We start from the raw sequence: 20,254 nt of genomic DNA on the forward strand, positions 1-20,254 counted from the left end.
GTATGACGCGGCCGGGGATCGAAACCCGGACCTTCCACTCTCGGGGGGACGCTCTACCACGAGACCCCGGAGGCGGTCCTTAGGTCATGGGCAAAATGTACATCATTATTTTCGTGCTTCAATTATGTGAGGGACATACATCTGTTGATTTTCTAATCCTGACAGTCATTTAGTTTCGACATTGCGTACAATCATACAATTGTGATTTGTTATGTCGCTTTTATTTAAATCTTTCTGTCATTTCTGACTGAAAGTACTACCTCACTGCTTTAAATATACTTTTTCAATGTTCATAACCTGCATCGTAAAGCTCTAGTAAACAGCGTTATTGTCTTGTATTTACAGGTTATATTTTGCTAATTGGGCTTTGCGTCCATTGACAAAAATTATTGAAAACATTACCTATTAAATAATAACAAAATTATCCCTACTGGTCACCGACCAGGTATCGCCATTTTTCATGTTATTTCGGAAATATCCCCCGTTCAAAGTTAACTGTGCAATAAACTTTGCAAATGGGCAAATGCACGTATTTCTGTCCGTGGAAAAAAATCATTAGCTTTTTGTTATAACGCAACGACAGGGAATCAAAACAGTGGAAAAAACTTTCCCGTCGACCAACTGTACCAGTGATAAACCACACCGCTTCAGTTTTACAAATTACATTTTTTTTATTTTCTCTGGTATCGCAAGCTATTATTATATTTGTTACAATGAATAAGAAATGCTTTTATCAATTTGTCGTCTGCAAACTGACGTAGACCAATGTGCTTTACACACTATGTACTATGGATTTCGCGATATATACAGGGTTATTCACGTTTGGAAAATAGCTCAAATAGGTTTTGGAATTCTTTTTGGGGGGAAGAAATGACAGACAGAAAGTAAGCTATGACAGATCTGAAAGTGCATCATCGTGTTGTTGGATTTTTGTTTCCGCGTCAGTTAGTCACGTGACACCGCCCGCGTGTCTCTTCTAAAGTTGTATTTCAGCAAGGTGATTATATGGTATGTTTTTTAATATTTATTCGCAGGAGTAATTTTTGTTTATCATTTGTAGATAAATATTTCTCTCTTCTGATGAAACCGAGCAAAGGTAAAACGAGATGCGATCACATGCGCGCTGTAGCGGGGACTAAGCGATAATTGGTCTTCGTCGACAGCTGGTCACTGGTCAGTTTTCAGGGTAACATGCATGTTCATAGTTAGTTAACGCGAAAGTTCTCTTTCCACTCGTAATTCCTTCTCTGTGGTATAATAGAAATCAACCTATATGTTGTCCACGCAATGACATGAGCGCATTTGATCTTAATTTCACAAAACCAAATGTTTGTCGTGATGTTTTCGATACCAATTTTCAGAAATGACTAGAATGAAATTGACAACAATTGTTCCTGTGCTCGCATCTGCTTTTGAAACTGAGAGCAATCAAATAGCACGCGACTCGGCTGGAGCGGTGTCGACGTGATTTGCACGTTCTGGGCGGCGGCTGGTCTATTTCGCACGTGGCTCACGACGTTTCTTCTGACAACAAAGCGCGAGGACATTTCAAAATATATTTGTATATTTACAATTAATTTAATTTCTGTTTGGCCTCAACATTTTTTCGTTTGAAGAAGAACACCACTATTACATACTCCAAATAATATAATAGCAGAATGTTCCAGAAATATTTCAAACATGACTTGTTCACTACATTTAATGTCGCTTATTGTGTATTGTGTTATTGACTGTTTGTGTCCTGTTCTGATAATGCTGCCCATCTCCTGTCTCCCATCGCCAAGCCCCCACTCCCATGTGCGTCCTCCAACGTGCTACACCATACTCCACCAACTACCGGAGGACGTCACCAGGTCACGTGACACTGTGATCTCAACATCCTCATTTTAAGCTTCTTCCTCATTATACCGCGTTCACTCGTGTTTCTGTTAAACGACGGTGAACAACTGTGATCGCGAGTATTCGCGCTCTGTGTGATTATTGCGCGATGTGTATCCTTTTGTTTTAGTAATTCAGAATCTCCACTGCAAGTATTTCAGTGACGAACCTTTTACACCAGACTTGTTACTAACTTATTTTACATTCGGGTTAAATGATTACAGTATACATACACCAAAACGTAATACACAGAATGTCTGATGCACATGCAACTGCACCGTGATTATATTACATCATTTGTATGTCAGTGCATTGTACATAGCTGTGCATTCCTTGCAATTGGATATTTTAGCACAACTTTAATACCCCATTTTGTCTCATGTGTTATTCACTTGTAAACTACATTCATATGTTGTAGGTATACATCTGAAGTATGACAAAGACAGAGTCAATCTCGACTACGTCCACATCAACACAGAAGGAGACCTGGTCAACAGGAAGTCGGGCACCAGACCTGCAGGGGAGGGGAGACTGAAGAAGTATGAGGGCACATGTAACACTGCCCCCCCCCCCCCCCCCCCCCTCCCCCGGACTGGCTGTCCCCAGTACTGGGAGATGTTGAACAGGGTCAGTCTGGACGAACCACTCACAGGGGACATGCTCATCCTGGAGGTGGGCGTATGCAGGGAGGAGCAGAGGGACGCTCATCATTATATCAGTAAACAATCCAGGTCCTATAGCATGGCCGTCTCCCGCTGTACTACACACGGCGGGATATGCAGGCAGACATGGAAGGAGGGGAGGTATGCGCTGTGTCTGCCTGACACTCTCCCCAACACAGCAGGGGCATCACACACACTACATTACGGCGTTGTCTATGATGACGCCAGGAAGAAGATTGTCTTCATTGATGTGAAGGAGAATAAAGTGATATCGACGATAGACAATGTAGACCCTAGTCAGCCACTGTGGTCGATGTTCGGGGTGTATAACTCATATCTCCTCACTGTCAGCATGACACTTGTAGTGGGCAGCGACATCAACATGACAGAGGAGAAGAAAGCAATGATTGTCAAGGCGTTGTTGTGATGGTGACAATGATTGTCAAGGCGTTGTCGTGATGGTGACAATGATTGTCAAGGCGTTGTCGTGATGGTGACAATGATTGTCAAGGCGTTGTCGTGATGGTGACAATGATTGCCAAGGCGTTGTCGTGATGGTGACAATGATTGTCAAGGCGTTGTCATGACCGTGACAATGATTGTCAAGGCCTGTCGTGACAGTGGCAATGATTGCAAAGGCGCTGTCGTGATGGTGACAATGAGTGTTAAGGCCCTGTCGTGATGGTGACAATGATTGTCAAGGTGCTGTCGTGATTGTGACAATGATTGTCAAGGACTGCCGTGATAGTGACAATAATTGTCAAGGCCTGTCGTGACAGTGACAATGATTGCCAAGGCGCTGTCGTGATGGTGACAATGATTGTCAAGGGCGGTCCTGATGGTGACAATGATTGTTAAGGCGATGTCGTGGTGGTGACAATGATTGTCAAGGGCTGTCGTGATAGTGACAATGATTGTCAAGGCCTGTCGTGATAGTGACAATGATTGCCAAGGCGCTGTCGTGATGGTGACAATGATTGTTAAGGCGCTGTCGTGATAGTGACAATGATTGCCAAGGCGCTGTCGTGATGGTGACACTGATTGCCAAGGCGTTGTCGTGCTGTTGGCAGTGATTGTAAAGGCGCTGTCGTGATGGTGACAATGATTGTCAAGGCGCTGTTGGGATGGTGACCGTGATTCCCAAGGCGCTGTCGTGATGGTGACAATGATTGTCAAGGGCTGTCGTGATGGTGACAATGATTGTCAAGACGCTGTCGTGACGGTGACAATGATTGTCAAGGCGATGTCGTGATGGTAACAAAGATTGTCAAGGCTCTGTCGTGATTGTGACAATACTTGTCAAGGTGCTGTCTGGATGGTGACAACGATTGGCAAGGCGTTGTCGTGATGGTGACAATGATTGTCAAGACTGTCGTGATGGTGACAATGATTTTTAATGCACTGTCGTGATGGTGACAATGATTGTCAAGGCTCTGTCGTGATGGTGACAATGATTGTCAAGGCACTGTCGGGATGGTGAGAATGATCGTGATATGAACACACAGATTTGTAGCAGATACTCACTGCTCAGGAACAACTACATGACTCGAACATGTCTTGTCTGTGAAGGGGACACGGATGGCCCAGTCGTCTGAGGCGCCGCGATTCGCTGTGCAGAGTTGCGTCCCTTGGGCACGCCAGAAACCTATGATTGTGGGTTGGAATCCCGGTTCACCCCGATTATGTTTCTAGGTTTGTCAGCACCATACCCGTGCTCGTGGGTTTCACCGAAGTGGTAAACGTCTGAGACCTGCATCACTTCGGGCTTTCCTCCCACATTAAGCTGACAAGCCGTGATATAACTGGAATAATGTTAAAAGCGCAGTTAAACCCAACTCACTCACTCTTCTCTGTGAAAGAAGGTGTTCATCTTCGTATGTACAAATATCAAACAGTAAACAGTGTAGTGTGCACACAAAACGAAACCTACACCTATCAACTATAACTCCCTGAACCTGTAATATTGATGTGATATGTGTAAATGTATATAACACTTAGATATATAAGTAAAACGTTTTTGTTGGTTTGTTTATTTATTTGTTTGTAACTTAACGCCGCACTCAACTATTCCAGCTATATGATGATGGGCGTTAATTGATCGAGTCGGGACCAGACAAGTCAGTGACTGACGTCAAGAGCATCCATCAACGCAATTGGGATACGATGACATGCATCAACCAAGTCAGCGAGCCAGACCACCCAATCCATTTGTCGCCTCTTTCAAGCAAAGTCGCCTCTTACAACAAGCATGTGTTGCTGAAGACCTATTCTTACTTTGATCTTCATGGGTGGGGTATAACTATCATCATGGTGCATTGTACTAGTACGACATACAATCAGGCAAGTCGCCGAACCTGACCAATCGATCCATGCAGTCGCCTCGTTTTGCATGCTGACAGGGGATAGCAGTGGATTTTTTTTAGATGTTTGTCAAACAAAATAAAGTAAGTGACATTGCGATAAGCTATTGTTTTGAAAATAATTACTTAAAACTTGCTGATTTGCCGGACGAAAGAAAATCGAGGGCTTCTGCGAATGATTATTACCAGAAAAATAGCGTAACCTTTGTTATAGCTAAAGTACATAGAATTTATTTTCGGACACAAATAAAGATCCATATCGGTTTTGAAATATTTAATGCAATCAACAAACAATGAATGCCATTGACCCTATTTTTACAAATATGAAAAAGTCATGGAACAAATCAGATGACGTCAAAGCTGACTCCCTATGACGTCACCTAACAAAGGGCGTGATTATGGCCCAAGTTTCAGTGGCCCGCTCATTTCTTATAACACGCTGGTAGTTTAATGATAATTCTACAATTTGAGCTATAATGCTTGTCATCATATCCCAATTGTGTAGATCGATCCTCAAGATGTCAATCACTGAATTGTCTGGTCCAGACTTGATTATTAGCTCACCGGGTCTGAAGGACCAAGGTGAGCTTATACCACTATGGCGTCCTTCGTCCGTCCGTCGTCCGTACGTCCGGTTGTGAGCATTCAAGTTTTTTTCAAATGGAAGGGCTGATCACCCCCGAAGAGTTTATAACTTGGACACAGTTAAGATCCCCACTGTATAACCATATGTACAATTGGGAGTATAATGAGAGGAATGCACATATGCTACCAGAACTGGCCCTTCTGTTCATCTGTCCGGCACTCCCAAAGGAGTTAGAACCTTGACCATAGCATGCAAACCGATATTATCCCCACCCTATAATAAACAGATACATTGTATACATTTGTTTGTTATGAAAAGAATAATACCTTTAATATGATGTATCCTAGATCATAACATGGAAACGGTTCAGATCTTTATGTTACATTTGTACACATGTTCATGCTCTCAGATTTGCCATATATTTGCCATATATATATAACGTGCTGTAAACTACTGGTGGCGCATAAATAAATAATTAAACTGATTTCATGTTATGTTTAAAATGCTATAATACGTTGTTACAAGCTGCTTCGTAAATTGGGTATCTAGAATAAAACATATTTAAATACTCTACGTTATAAATTCACTTACCAACTCACTCACTCACTCACTCACAACCCGGCCAAGCACGGCTGTGGAGGGTTGGTGAGTGAGGAAATGAGGTTTAGTTGCAAATCCAATCTATTCATTAGTAAATTAAGAACGATTATGGTTCTGTTTAGAACCTTGCGTCTGATGGAAAATAATCAAACTCACTCCATATTGGCTGTCCTTTCACTCTGAGATCTGACCTATCACCCACTCGCTAACTCCTCAAACCATTATCACAACCAAATCACTAATCTCGTGGCCACGGAAGCACGTTAGAGGTACTCTTCACACTCAAGACACTAGTAATAACAGTTTGCAAACTGCGAAAGTTGGAAGAATGATTTTGGAATATAATCAACATAATCTGACGATCAGAAAAAACAACTTTACCACTTTGAAAATACAATTGCAAAAATCTAAAACAAGTTCAGGCTAAATCAAGGCAAAACACATAACTGTGTTATAACTGATACGGACGGCAAGTAAGACACTCATACAGAGTAACTACGCCAAATGAAGACCAGTACATGCGTACTTATCATCTCCGAAATACATTCCTGACAGTGACGTCATCAGCAATGAATGTCCAAGGACATATGGGTAGTCGACAGTGTCCAGGCGACTCAGGGCTCAAGGATATATGATTTACAGATCATACATACAGAGGACAGTTATTGACAGTGGAACATCATCGTCAGAGCTTGAGATGGGCCTGGACTGTACGTCGTTGGCAGCCGTTTAAAGTCGGCTCTGTCTGATCAGAGCTGATGGACGATAGCGTGTTTACCACCGAAGGGGAGAACGAACGGCGGCATGTTACATTCAGGAGGTCGTGCCGTATGGTGGAGGGATTTTTTGGTGTGAGTGTGTGTGTGTGTTGGGGGGTGGGATATGTTGGCAGAAGATAACACTACTGCTCACAATTTGACAGCTCATCATTACATGGGTGATATTTTTCTCCACCGATTAGTCTACCGTTTCTACGTGGTCTCCTTTATCAGCATGACAACGTCAGACCCAATACCGCCAGAACTTGCTTGCAGCAAACAACATCAACGTGTTATCGTGGCCTGCACGTTCCGCAGACATGTCCACCATAGCACACCTATGGGACGACATGGATCGCTGTGTTCGACAGCGACCACATCCTCCCCACCCCAAGAAGAATGGCGACGTATTCCACGTGACGTCATCAGAAGACTGACTTTTCTGTGCGCTACTGAGTGTTTGCGTGTCTTAAAGCAGGGGGTGGTCACACACGCTACAATTGTGACGTTTTTGAACTGGACCGATTTTAGATGTATGTGCCATCAGGTGAAAGTTGGTTTTGCTACCGGAGCTCGATTCGATCAACTATCATTCCAATACTGGATGTTGTTTGACTCTCATTTTCAATGTTGATACCGTTGAGGTGTATATCTTTTCAATACAATTTACCTCGTGCATTAATGTTTTGTGGTTTTTAAACTAGAGTGATTTAAAGATATAGTAAAGTTTCTTTTGGACGTCAGTTGATATATTATTTCACTAACGTGTCCTTTAATATCACTCTCAGGCAAGCCTCGGTTGACATGCTATGTGTCTTATGCACACCTTGTTAAAACACACTGAATTCATAAACATATATTATTGGCGGGGCTTATTAAATACATTCTGTAAGGAATTGGGATCATGTTAAGCTCTTGTGAAGTGTGTGGGTGTATGTGCATGTAATCAATATGTTGGTGGGTGTAAAAAGCAGGACATCTGCATGCCAGATGAACTGACCATGGAGAACATCCAACGTCCCGTAGAACTAATTATAAAGAAACACAACCAGTTTCGTATTCTTCGTACGATATCACACATATATGCCTCTCATCACTTGGTTGTACTCATTCCAGCTTGAGAACGGCGTAACATCGTACATTGAAACGTCGGTAATGCAATAAACCAGAATTTGTTATCCATGTTATTAATATATGTCTTCATAATTACTTCTAAGTTCATTTAAATATTTACCTGAGAATAATACTTCGTCATCATTTGTTTATATTAAGTAAGTATTGTACCATATTATAACTGAACTGACCTTGAATAAACAGGGCAAAGTTTAAACACTGTTGTTCCGGGAACTTAGAACAGTACGGTTCTGAAGACAATTCTTTTGTAAAGAATCTATCATTTCTAGCTTTTGAGGGATAAAAAATTCAGAATGTAATATTTGTAGACATTGATCTTCAAGGACCCTCTTTACAAAATGTTTAACATAATTATCGTTTAGGACACTTGTACGTTAACCCACATTCTGGGACAAGATTAAACTTTTTTTCTTTTTTCGCCTGATTCATAATGTTCATAAAACAATAGTTCGTATGTTTGATATGATAACTTAAAAATATTGTTCTCTATAAACACCAATGTGCTACACGTGAAACTCGAATATTTGGTTGTGTACAAGACATTATATAGACATTATATTGTATAGACATTCAAACAGCTGCGAGGACAATAGGGTACAACTTCGCCAAGCCCTTTGTTCTCGCAAACGTATGTTAATATCTCGTCATCAAACTATTAATTTGATACTGCCGATCGCAGGTTAATTGATGTCGACGTTAGACAATGTAGACTCCTGCAGCCACTGTGGCCGATGTTTGGGGTGTACAACCCATCTCTCCACACTGTCAGCATGACACTTGTAGTGGGCAGCGACATCAACATGACAGAGGGGAAGAAAGCAATGATTGTCAAGGCGTTGTCATGATGGCGGCAATGGTGGGGATTATGAACACACATATGAAGGAAGGCTTTCATGATTTTCTAGTATCGCGTAATATCTTTGTGAAATTAAGTATAACTCTGTAAAGAATTTTAGCTTTACATTGAAAACAATTATTCTAAGTTAAGATCTACACCTATTATCTTGATATGACATGCGTAAATATAACATGTAGAAATGTGGGTATGATACCTAAATGCTTCTGGTAAGGATAATCTTACATGTATTGGAACATGCTTGTTGTTGTTTAACACAACACTCAGTAATGTCTCAGCCATATGACGGCGGTCTGTAAATGATCGAGTCTGGATCAAACAATCCAGTTATTAACATCATCGATTTACACAACTGTGAAAACGTGACATGCATCAACCAGGTCACTGAGCCTGATCACCGGATCCCGTTTGTCATCTCTGAAGACAAGCATAGTATGTCTTGGGTCAGAGAATTGGATTTTGTTGTAGAAAATTCTTGAAAATAATCACTATGCTTCAGACTGTTGTGCAACTGGCACCAAAACTACAGTGTTGCAAGGTATCCGGACCTGAGGCGTAATGAGTGAATGATTAGACCGCTTTGCTACCCCAGAAATAATGTTCAACTTTCCGGAATTGTTGTACACCCGCTTCTTGTACACAAGTGATATGCATGTGTCTCTACAATAACATGTTTCGAGTATCATTTTGACATGTGATTGTATTTTGCTATGTTTTAGTTGTTGGCATTTTTGTAATTGTAAGTTAAAAAAATGTGCAGTTTCCTTTATGATTGTTCTTTTCCTGGCATTTTAATGAATGTCTCCTGTGAAACTGAAACATTATCTTTGTGTAATAAAGGTATTTTAATAACTGTTAGATTGATCTATAACATAACACTTGAGTTAACAGACAAACACATTGGAATGTGAACGACGTGGGTCAAATTTGCAAGGACTTCTACATTATTTGGGCCCGCTTATCCTCCAACAACGCTTGGAAAAGTAACTTGATTATATCATGGCAATTGGGGAAAACTTGAAGTGATGCAGGTCATAGAAGTTTACCAGCTTATTGAAACCTACGAGTTCGCGCCTGGTGCTGAAAAACCGAGAAAAATTATCAGGGCGAATATGGGAATTAGTCCCTCGATCATAGGATCCTTGCACGCATAACGGACAATAAAACGAAACGACTGACCACGCTTAGCGTCTGTAATTGACTCTTCAAAGGAGTGTCTTATACATTGTCTTATCAATGGCATTTAGATCATAGACTGTCTCATGGAGTGTCATATAGGGCGTCTATGAATGAATCCACGAGTAAAGTGACTATCCCAGTCATTGATCCTGCAATGATCCAGCTGCAACTGTTTTAGATACCATGATAATGTTTCAAATATGCTAAAACACATCGTTCAATATCTTTTTCATGAAGGAAAAGTTGACAGTTGTAAAGTTGAAGCCGTCCGTCTTGTCACACAGACTGCCAAGTACAACTTTACTCTTAAATGCCAGTATGTTTGATTGATGACCAGGGAATGTTCCTCATGAATCTCAGATCTACTCCATGTAAGAGCCATACTGAAAGGTACACTTATCGCATAGCACTTAAACTGTTATTGGAACAAAGTCTAGCAAAGTATCCTGACAATATGATCAGGTACTTCTTCAATTCGGAATTCACTTTGGCTGAAGAGTTGTGTCGATTCCTTGTGAATATTGCCAGTGCCTGCATCATGTTCACCACACAAGCCCCGTCCTGTAACACCCCCACAATTAAGCAATCATTTAAAATATCTGTTTCAGGCAATGCGACCAGTTATGAGAGTTTTGCTTCTGTTTCGGCAAACCTGTAAATGTCTATCAATATGTATCAATTTCAGTGTATTTCTTTTTAAATGGGTAAACCTTTGAGGTCGAAATGATAAATATCAGTCACCACTTAGGGTTAGTGAATACTCTATATATTACCCATAGTCTTTTTTTTGCGACAAAATGTAAGTAAGGATCTCCAGTAAATATTCAATCTTTAGAGACATCTTGACAAATGGATTACGTCATTTTCAATAAGTTGAGACAATGCATTCATTTGACGGCGCATTGCTTGAGGCCTCTTCCAATACAATGAAACCAGTGGAACAATTCGCGTGAAGTAGCTAATCAGCATGAATAAATGAGAACTGAACGTCAGTTTGGATGGGTTCATTGAAGTGTGAACGATTTAAAAGCGCTGGTTAAACTGTGAACCTCCGAGTTTCAATTCTTATAGTTTCATATTTTGTAGTTTATTGGTCTCGCCGAATTATATCGTAACAACTTTTGCTTAATTTTGAAGTTCTCTAGTTTCGCGGAAGATTATTGCAACAATGTTATTTTGTCGGTATTTGCCAGCTCTCGGTCACATAGGTTTCCCCACTCATACTCAGTTACGCAACGAAAAATAGTTCTATGAATATATACCACATAACCTGAGAATATGTCAACATCAGAATAAGTTTATTCTCTGAACACATTGACAAACGATTTTTAGGATCAATCAAATCTTAAAAATAGGTAACAGGAATGTGAACAAAAATATAAACATGACTCGATGCAGGTCAGCCATCAAGTGTGGATTTATATATGACGTCACATAAGTTTGTAAAGACGTGCATGAACGGGGCCATGAGGATGAAATTTCTACTTACTGCTGTTGAAAATGAAGTTTATGGAACAGTTATGGAAAACGCCCATGATGAACCCTCCAATGGCACTAGCAAATTGTGAATATCACTGATTTATGAATGTGTTGCTTGTGTTTGGATAATCGCAAACCAATTCGGACGATGTTGAATGGACTGGTGGGGACTGAAAAGAGTGCTCTGAAACTTTTGTGTTTTGTGTCAGGGTGTGTTATATTTTGAGTTGGTGATTTGTTGTGTGTGCTGTAATACTTTACTTGGCTGGTGTTTCTTGTCACCTGAGATGGACCTACTGTATGACCTGATGCCAGTTTCATTTCTGTGCCCGTCCTTCTTCATGTGTGCCTAGAATGCACGGAGAAGGTCGGCCAACTCAGAAACCGGAATAGTAATTCCGTCTACGGATATTTTCTCGTCTCCACTGACCAATCAGTAAAACGTGTATATGTAGGCAAGTTTTGTTGTTTGTTTTTTAAATTAAGTTTTTATGTCTTATTTTTTTAAAAGCTAGATTAATTTTATTTGTCTAACCATTGGACATTTTCAGAGCCTATTAAGTTAGTGTTTTTCATTTTAGATTTGCTGTGTCTTGGTTTCTCAACCTTGGAGGTTATTTTCCGACATTATAGTGAACCAGATTTTAGTTTGGGATTGATCAGGGGCAGTCGCTTTGATCTGTGTCGGCGGCCACATCTGAGCAGGATATATCTAGTCTACAACATTGTTTTCATTCGCAATCGTCTTGGTGCGAGATTCCTGTCATTTCCGAAAACAAGGCATGAAAGTCAATATCGCTCAATAAATCAATTTCGTTCACCTCAGTAATTTAACAGAATTCATTTTCTTCAATTGCGTTATTATTATTGATAGATAGCCGTTCCATATCCAAATCACCGTAAGGACAATCCCTTTTTTCATGTAGATCTAGCAGCTAGACAACATCAACCACCAGAACCAAAGCATTTACTTATTTATAAGTCAGATGAAATGTTACAAGACCAGGCAAAAATACTCATTTGTTTCATTTCTTTCAGTGCCCAAATGGGAAATAGGGTATGTTTGTGGCACTTTTCGAAACACATGAAATATGGTGGTCAAAACTGCAAATGCCTATTATCAGATTTTCAGTCAAGGAAAACAACTGAAGACTTTCTTCGGGTACTCATTATGTGACAGAATGATAATTTATGCATTGCCAAGAGAAGTAGGAATACGAAAGTAATGCTCACTGCTGCTGTAAAGTTTATCATTTATGTCATTACAAAAAAATGGGAACTTCAGCTCAGTCGTGGCACGTGGACCTGTGTTAAGCACACAAGTAACCATTAGGCAAAGTCAATTTTTAAGAAGAAAACGACAAAACATTATAACAATGATTCCTGAAATTAATTTCATCTATTTCCCTGCCCCTATAGGTCATAGACTATGTTTGTGGTGTTTGTATTTTCAGTCATGGCACTTTTCGAAACACATGAAATATGGAAGTCAAAACTACACCTGTGTAATATCAGGTTTTCAGCCTAGGAAAACAACTCAAGATTTACTTTGGTTACTATGTGACATAATGATAGATTTCCTAGAGAAGTACGCATATATACGAAAATAATGCTCACTGCTGATATAAAGTTTATCATTTATGTCATTACATAACAATGGGAACTTCAGCCACAAAGTGGCACTTGGTCCTGTGTAATGGGCATAGGAATCAATAAGGCAGAGTTACTTTTAGGAAGAAAACGACATATCGAGGTGAGGGTATCTTTTGTGAGAGCACATTTCATGTTACATAGTCACGAATACCATTTCTTCATCACATGTTTCTAACATGCCTGAGGGAAATTACACAAGCACAGCAAATTACAGCGCCTTAGACGACTGGAACACCTATACCTTCCTTTTTCTTATAACGTAATGACGTAGGGTGGGAGATCACAGAACTGTGTAGAAATGAAGATGTATTGGTAAGCCTCAAACCCAAAACAATTCTACACGAATATATACATACCACAAGACCAACACAACCACACTGGAGCAATAATTACCTAAAGTCACTATAAATTTACTCACAGATTTACACAGGTTTTACTTAAAATGAGAGGCAGGACACACATGTCCTCAACACACACCTGATCAAGGGTATTCCCTGCTTGTCGTACGACTGACAAATATGCCGCACGGGTAGAGAGAGAGAGAGAGAGAGAGAGAGTGTGTGTGTGTGTGTGTGTGTGTGTGTGTGTGTGTGTGTGTGTGTGTGTGTGTGTGTGTGTGTGTGTGTGTGTGTGCAGTGTTCGAAATACCTGCCTGCCCGACCGTCCGAGACGGGTTGATTTCAACTCGGGCTGCCAGATTTTCAAATCCCCCTGCCCGACGGTCGGGTTATATTTCATATGTGACAATATTCTAAATATTTCCCGATGATAATCATTAATTCACATGTAAAGATGAATGATAAAATGTAACCAAAAAGAAATCCCGTTAGGTTATCCTGAGTAACATATGGTTATAGTTGGCAGGCAGGTTTTGGTCAGGGCTGGCAAGTATTTCAGATAGCCTGTCCTGTGGTCTGGCTGAAATTTTGGGAGTTTCATACCCTGGTGTGTGTGTGTGTGTGTGTGTGTGTGTGTGTGTGTGTGTGTGTGTGTGTGTGGCCTCGATACATCTAAATGTTGTTATATCAAACCCCATCGTTATAGCTATTTGGTAGCGCTTATTGTCCATATGCGACAACTGAGGTATTGCTTTCGTCTTGTTCGGCCGACTGGTATTACCCTATTGAAACGTTTAAATTGACATATTCCTGAGAGACAGAATACATCCTTTATACCACGTTTCAAAGCAAAACGTATCACGCTTTTGCCAACGGATGTCACGTGACATAGCGCAAACTAACCTCAGCTCAATCGAGCAGCTGTCTTCTATCAATCTGGAATTTATTTGAATTAGTTTACAATGTCGTATGAAAACATGTCGGTGAGATAAGCTTCCGGCTCGTGCTATAAAACCTAACACGGGACGCATAAAACCCGACATACCCCTCGTGATCCTGCTATAACTTATATTGTTGTTTCGTGGGCTTGGTCGAGGTGTCCTTATATATTTTTAGCGCCTGGTATAGAAATTCCTATCACATGTATTAATAGCGAACATTTCACACTATCTATTTATCAAATAAGAATGTAAGAATGTAAGCAAAGTTCCATTACAATGTCACCAGACTGTTCGTATGGCACTGCATTCGGAACATAAATGTGAGAATTAATGTGTATTGCCTGCAATATGCGATGTTCACCTGTCTTGCGTAACACTCTCAAGTGGTACAATGTCCGGTTTCACATACATGTTATCAAAAGAACTTAGATATACAAGTGCTTACTTTAGACCAGATAATTCATAACAGGCAATAATGTTAGAACGCTAGTTCTGTTTGTTCAAGCATTCGTGCAAACGATTCTAACCTCTATATTCTGTTATAAAGATGAACGTGAAAACTCAAATTGCGTCAAACAAAGCAGACAAACTGACAAGTCGAGGCAATACCTATGGACAGAAGTTTATTCAAATAAAGACATTCTTTTCCTTTCATCGCAATGCTTGGATATTGCTGAAATTGTAATAACGACTAGTATTTCCAACATACATTCTAACAATTATGTATTCTCTTCAAATGAAAGTGGTAAACCGTTTGGATTACAGTCATGGGTACAAAACAGTGTTATACTTTATGAAATTAGGTGAAATAGTGTGTAACATCTAGTCCAAAATTATTGCCATTGCGATGTGCATGCCCACACGTGAGAGTGTCCCTGATTGTATTTTATTTCTGTGTGTAGTGTTTGTTATCCCAGTTACATGACGATGGCTTGTTAATAATATGGGCCTGATCGAGCAACAGTCAACGCCATTCGGGGCACGATGACATTCCATTAACGAAGTCACCAAACCTGACAACTAAATACTAGACATGCATGGATAATACGCTATTCTAGCAGTTGAGTTATTCAACACGAGTGAATCAAAAACCTTTGATCCAGCCTTGCGTAGGACACAATGTTATAGTCGTATTAAGATCGTGAGAATGCATACGACATAATACACTTGAACCTAAATTACCATGACCATACACTCAGGCCATGAGAACGTAAGGTAGTACATAGAAAAATATGCCAAAACAAAATACATTGTGCGGTTGTTGTTGGTGGTGTTTACTTGTCGTCCAGAGATACACTGTGGCAGAGTTACACTTTCTGTAAAGGGCACCTGTTGGTTCTGCTTTACCCCAGTAATACAGTTCTCCGAGAAGGTTGGGTGGGACATGCTTCGTGTGGTTCAGTAAGGTAGGGATTTTCTTCACTCATTCAAATAAGAGTAAAACAAGTTCAAAATCGAAATGTTTCAACTATCGTCAATATGAACAACTTATTCATCACATTAACCTAAGTGTGATATAATGTATGAATATTTGTTTGAAATTATCTTGGGTGGGAAAAGGGGAAGTCTATGAAAGGGTGGATGGGGCATTTTGAATATGACATCTGTCCACTTGATTCAATAAGCGACCAGCACACACCAAACACCTCTCATACATGGATTCTAGGGGTCAGTATACGCAGTGGAGACCAATGAAAGTGCAGCTGTAAGTTCTTTTACCGTTTTTTTTAGACATGCGTGATACCGTGAAGTTGGTCTTTTGGTGATGTAATGCTTCTAACGGATAATCTACGGAAACCGATTCTCTGATTCACACATGATGTGAATTATGATCTATTTGGGTGCACATTTAGCACTACTATATATCAATATCTTCAATAGAGTAATGTGCACTTTAGTGAACATGGAAATGAGAAGCTTGATGCATGCAAAATGTACATCGCTATAAAATATGTACCACTGACGCTCTTCATCTAAATAAGTAGTTCACAGTCAGACTTCGGTTATACAATGTGTACAACTATCAATAGTAGGCGTCGGCAAGATTGACCTGATCTGATGAAATTGATATCAGTAGGTCGAGCTGACAAGTGGCATGAATCTATTTCATAGAATTCACAATGTTTGCACTAAATATCAAAAGATTTCAATCCAAAGTATTTATTCAGATAGACATGATAGCAAATAAAATCTTTTCAATTTGCCTATCAATGGACTTTGATGCATTAATATTGATAAATGGATTTTATAGTAATTAATAAATTACGGAAAACTAAAATATTATATATCTTAAATACACAGAATTCTTAAATATATATGAATCATGTGAACGTGAAGCCAGGTTCTAGCAATGAATAATAATGGAGACTGTACAATGAAAGTGCTTATTGATGTGAGTTGATGAAGGAGAGGAGTTACAGCATGAAGAAATCTGCCCAAACTACGAATCAGTGCAAACGACCAGTCCATTCCTATTTTGTAACATATTCCAAAGCTCCATATAACATTCACACAGAGCGAGATACATTGCAAGTTCCACCAAATGTTCCACCAAATCCCTGTTTCAATGATTAACCATAGTCTTTAACATTATCAAGAAAGCACGCTCAAATGTATGCACAAGTTACCATAGCAGATCTGACTTAATTTTTTCTAAAAACTGTCTAACTTACCAACCTTACATGGTGTTCCCCACACGCTTCGCCTGATTGCTCAAGTCCTGTCGACGGACAACATTTTTTGGGGTGTACAAATGACAAACAGCAAATTTTGTTGGACACAGGTTATTCATTGCCGAGTACAGTATTGACAGTTAAAAGACTATTCCCGATTTTGAGTTATTTAGCGATTGATCGTTCTCATTTGGAGCAAAATTGACTGTAACTAAGAAGGCTTACACATTTTGAAAAAATAACAAAATGTTAATTCATAGTTTGCTGAAAACATTAAAAGTATGTTGGAAAAACACATCAATTCAGCATGCTTTTCACTATTTCTACAATCTGTCACCTCTTCAAAGAGACTTGACATGTCGCGCTGATTTCCAAGATATGGCATGTGACGTCAGTTTTCAAAAAATGAACTGGTGAGTCCAAACAGTGCAAATATTCAACATGTTGCCTCAGTTTGGGGGGTGATTCGTCAATTTCTTTTGAAAAACTATTTTAAAGCCTAAAATTTAAAATTTAGAAATACTTGTTGTTATAGTTATAACTACTTGTGACCTCTTTTCGGTATGTTCTAAGTTAGCAGACCTTTGTGCCATGTGTAATTAGCCGTTCCAAGAAAGCACCGTTTTCAAAGCGCTCTTGTCGTCTTTGTAGAACAGAGATAAAACTTCAGTGTTATAAAATTTCATGTAGTCCCACTGTAGAGTAGAGATATCACTTATTTGTATACTTGAAAGTCCTAAATGGTTCAGTAAGCGTAGTATCCTGACTAACAGGGTTTCACTGTTAAAGTCTGACTTGGGCCATGTCAAGTACAGTATGTGAATCGTGATGATAAATTTAATAAATGTCTTCACATTCACCATGCACTACGCAGTAAACAACGCTAGTAAGCCAATTACTAAAGTAATCATCTCTAAGCAGCGGGCATGTACTCACTGAAATTATGTAACCAAAATTTGAAAAAAATATAAATCCAAGATATCTTCACCTCCTTTCTATAAAAACATAACATGTAGCATTTACCTGTATACTGCTGTTTGACGATGTAAAATGAATAGCTGCTTGACTTATACATGAATATAAAGTCTAGTGCCTTAGTGACACAAAAGAGTGAATGCGCGAATTGGGTTTAACGCCCCCTTTAAAAAGTATTTCCGTGATATACCGACATGTCAGCTTGTGTGGGGCAACGCACAAAGTGATACAGGCATTAGGCAGTTGTCATGTATGAGGTGCTGACAAACATGATCAGGGAGAATCTTGGATAAGAATCCACGAGCATAGATTTCTGAAATTCGTCAGCAAATTGGGGTACCAGAGGCGACTTGGCCACCAATGCCCCGACATGAAAGCCATTCGGTGGAATTAACTGCTAACAATTTACGTAATCTCAAACTTTCACCCTCCCAGTATATACTGAGAGGCAAAATAAAATACATCGAGTTTGTTAACAATGTAATTGGAAATTGAAAGAACTTTTGCTATATTTGATTATGTCTATTTAACTATCCCTCATTCCTGCAACAGTTTGTAAGAGGTAATCAGTGGCTGGGTAAACAAAAATACTGGTTCAATGAAGACTCGGAAAATGAATTTGCCACAACATGACACCACGGTGCTTGACATGTTGTACATTTGTTCCAAAATATCAAATTTATTTATTTTAAAAGATACGATGTCTAAGATACCCATCAGCAGTTGAGAAATATGCGATTTTTATATGTTGAAATATTTAGGCTTTTTATAAACTTGCCATGTTACACATTGAAACAGACATATATACATCATGCTACATATATTTTTTACTGTCACTACAGAGCCATTCGTTGTACGTAAAGGAAATAGACATTGTTATTAAAATTGCCAACATAAAGTTCTATCAGTTCAGACATATGTGTAATAAGACAGCGTTCCCGCGTTATCCCCCGGAAGTGACGTTTGTGTCAAAGAGAAGGAAGTGACCTGTCCAGGTAGGTGTGTTGTGTCTCGTCTCTCACTTTGTCGCCCTACACACAGATAACTGTTCGATAGTCAGGGTCACAACGTCCATGTATATGTCAATATATCATGTATATATCAGGCTGCTGAAGGTGGTGCTTATACCTTGATTCGTACTGCGTATATCCTGAATGTTAGTGTTAGCTGACTACCACATATTCCTATTTTCGGTTTACAGCGTGGCCGGGCTTCATGTACACAAGTAATGGCCCACTTTTACTGGTAAAGTGTATAATAGAAAACCCTCGGCAATGTCGCCGTGTTTAACAGAGGAAGGGTGTGTAGGTAAGGAGAATTTTTAAAGGTTTACGTTTGTAATGAATGACTGCCACACATTACTACCCTCGGTTTACAACGAGTCCAGTCGTTATTCATACAAGTCATGACCTACTTTAACTATTGTTATATTAGGTATAGATAAACCCCGGTCGTGTCGGATAACCGTTGACGCGCGGTGTGTACAGACATGTACCTCTTAACACTAGACTGCTATTGATTGTGCTTACATGACATATCCTGAATGGAAGCACACGTTGTTACTGTGATGGTATTTATGGTCGCTTTGTGATCCTGAATGCAGAGTGAAGGAACTGGTTCTTTTTTGCCTGAGTGCATGAAGCGTATATGGTGTATCTGAATGCACATGTCGTGTGCTGCAACAAGTTAGTGCCAAACATTTTTCTTGCCAGTGATATAAATCCTAAATTATTCTGTTGATATTAGGCTAGTGAATTTGGTCTCAGGGAGGTTATCTCAAGGAGCAATATATTTTGCTTCTTTGTTTGTTGTTTAACGCCGCACCGCAATAGTCCAGCTATGTGACGGTGGTTTGTCAATAATTAGACCAGACAATCCACTGATTGACATCATGAGTAACGATCTACGCAGCTGCGATACGATGACATGCATCGACCAATTCAGCGAGACTGACCACCCGATCCCGTTAGTCGCCTCTTACGACAAGCAAAGTCGCCTCTTATGGCAAGCATGGGTTGCTGAAGACCAATTACAGGTCCTTGATATTTCAAATATTGCAAATATTCAAATTGTAGTCTAGTTAACAATCAGGGATAGCTATGTAATATTTGTTTTAGTGTACACTTGATCTTTTTACGTACGTCTATGAAACTCGTGTCTGTCATTTAAGTTTTCTGTCTTTC

At 39.7% G+C, this 20,254-nt stretch overlaps 1 protein-coding gene across 1 annotated transcript in view; it reads left to right on the plus strand.

Annotated features, from left to right (window-relative positions):
- Window positions 1–20,254, plus strand: part of LOC124128229 (sodium-coupled monocarboxylate transporter 1-like) — a 136,084-nt gene that overhangs the window by 42,939 nt on the left and 72,891 nt on the right. The window lies entirely within an intron of this gene.

Source organism: Haliotis rufescens, unplaced genomic scaffold, assembly GCF_023055435.1.
Source record: "Haliotis rufescens isolate VD_foot unplaced genomic scaffold, xgHalRufe1.0.p SCAF_9, whole genome shotgun sequence".
Taxonomy (NCBI): domain Eukaryota; kingdom Metazoa; phylum Mollusca; class Gastropoda; order Lepetellida; family Haliotidae; genus Haliotis; species Haliotis rufescens.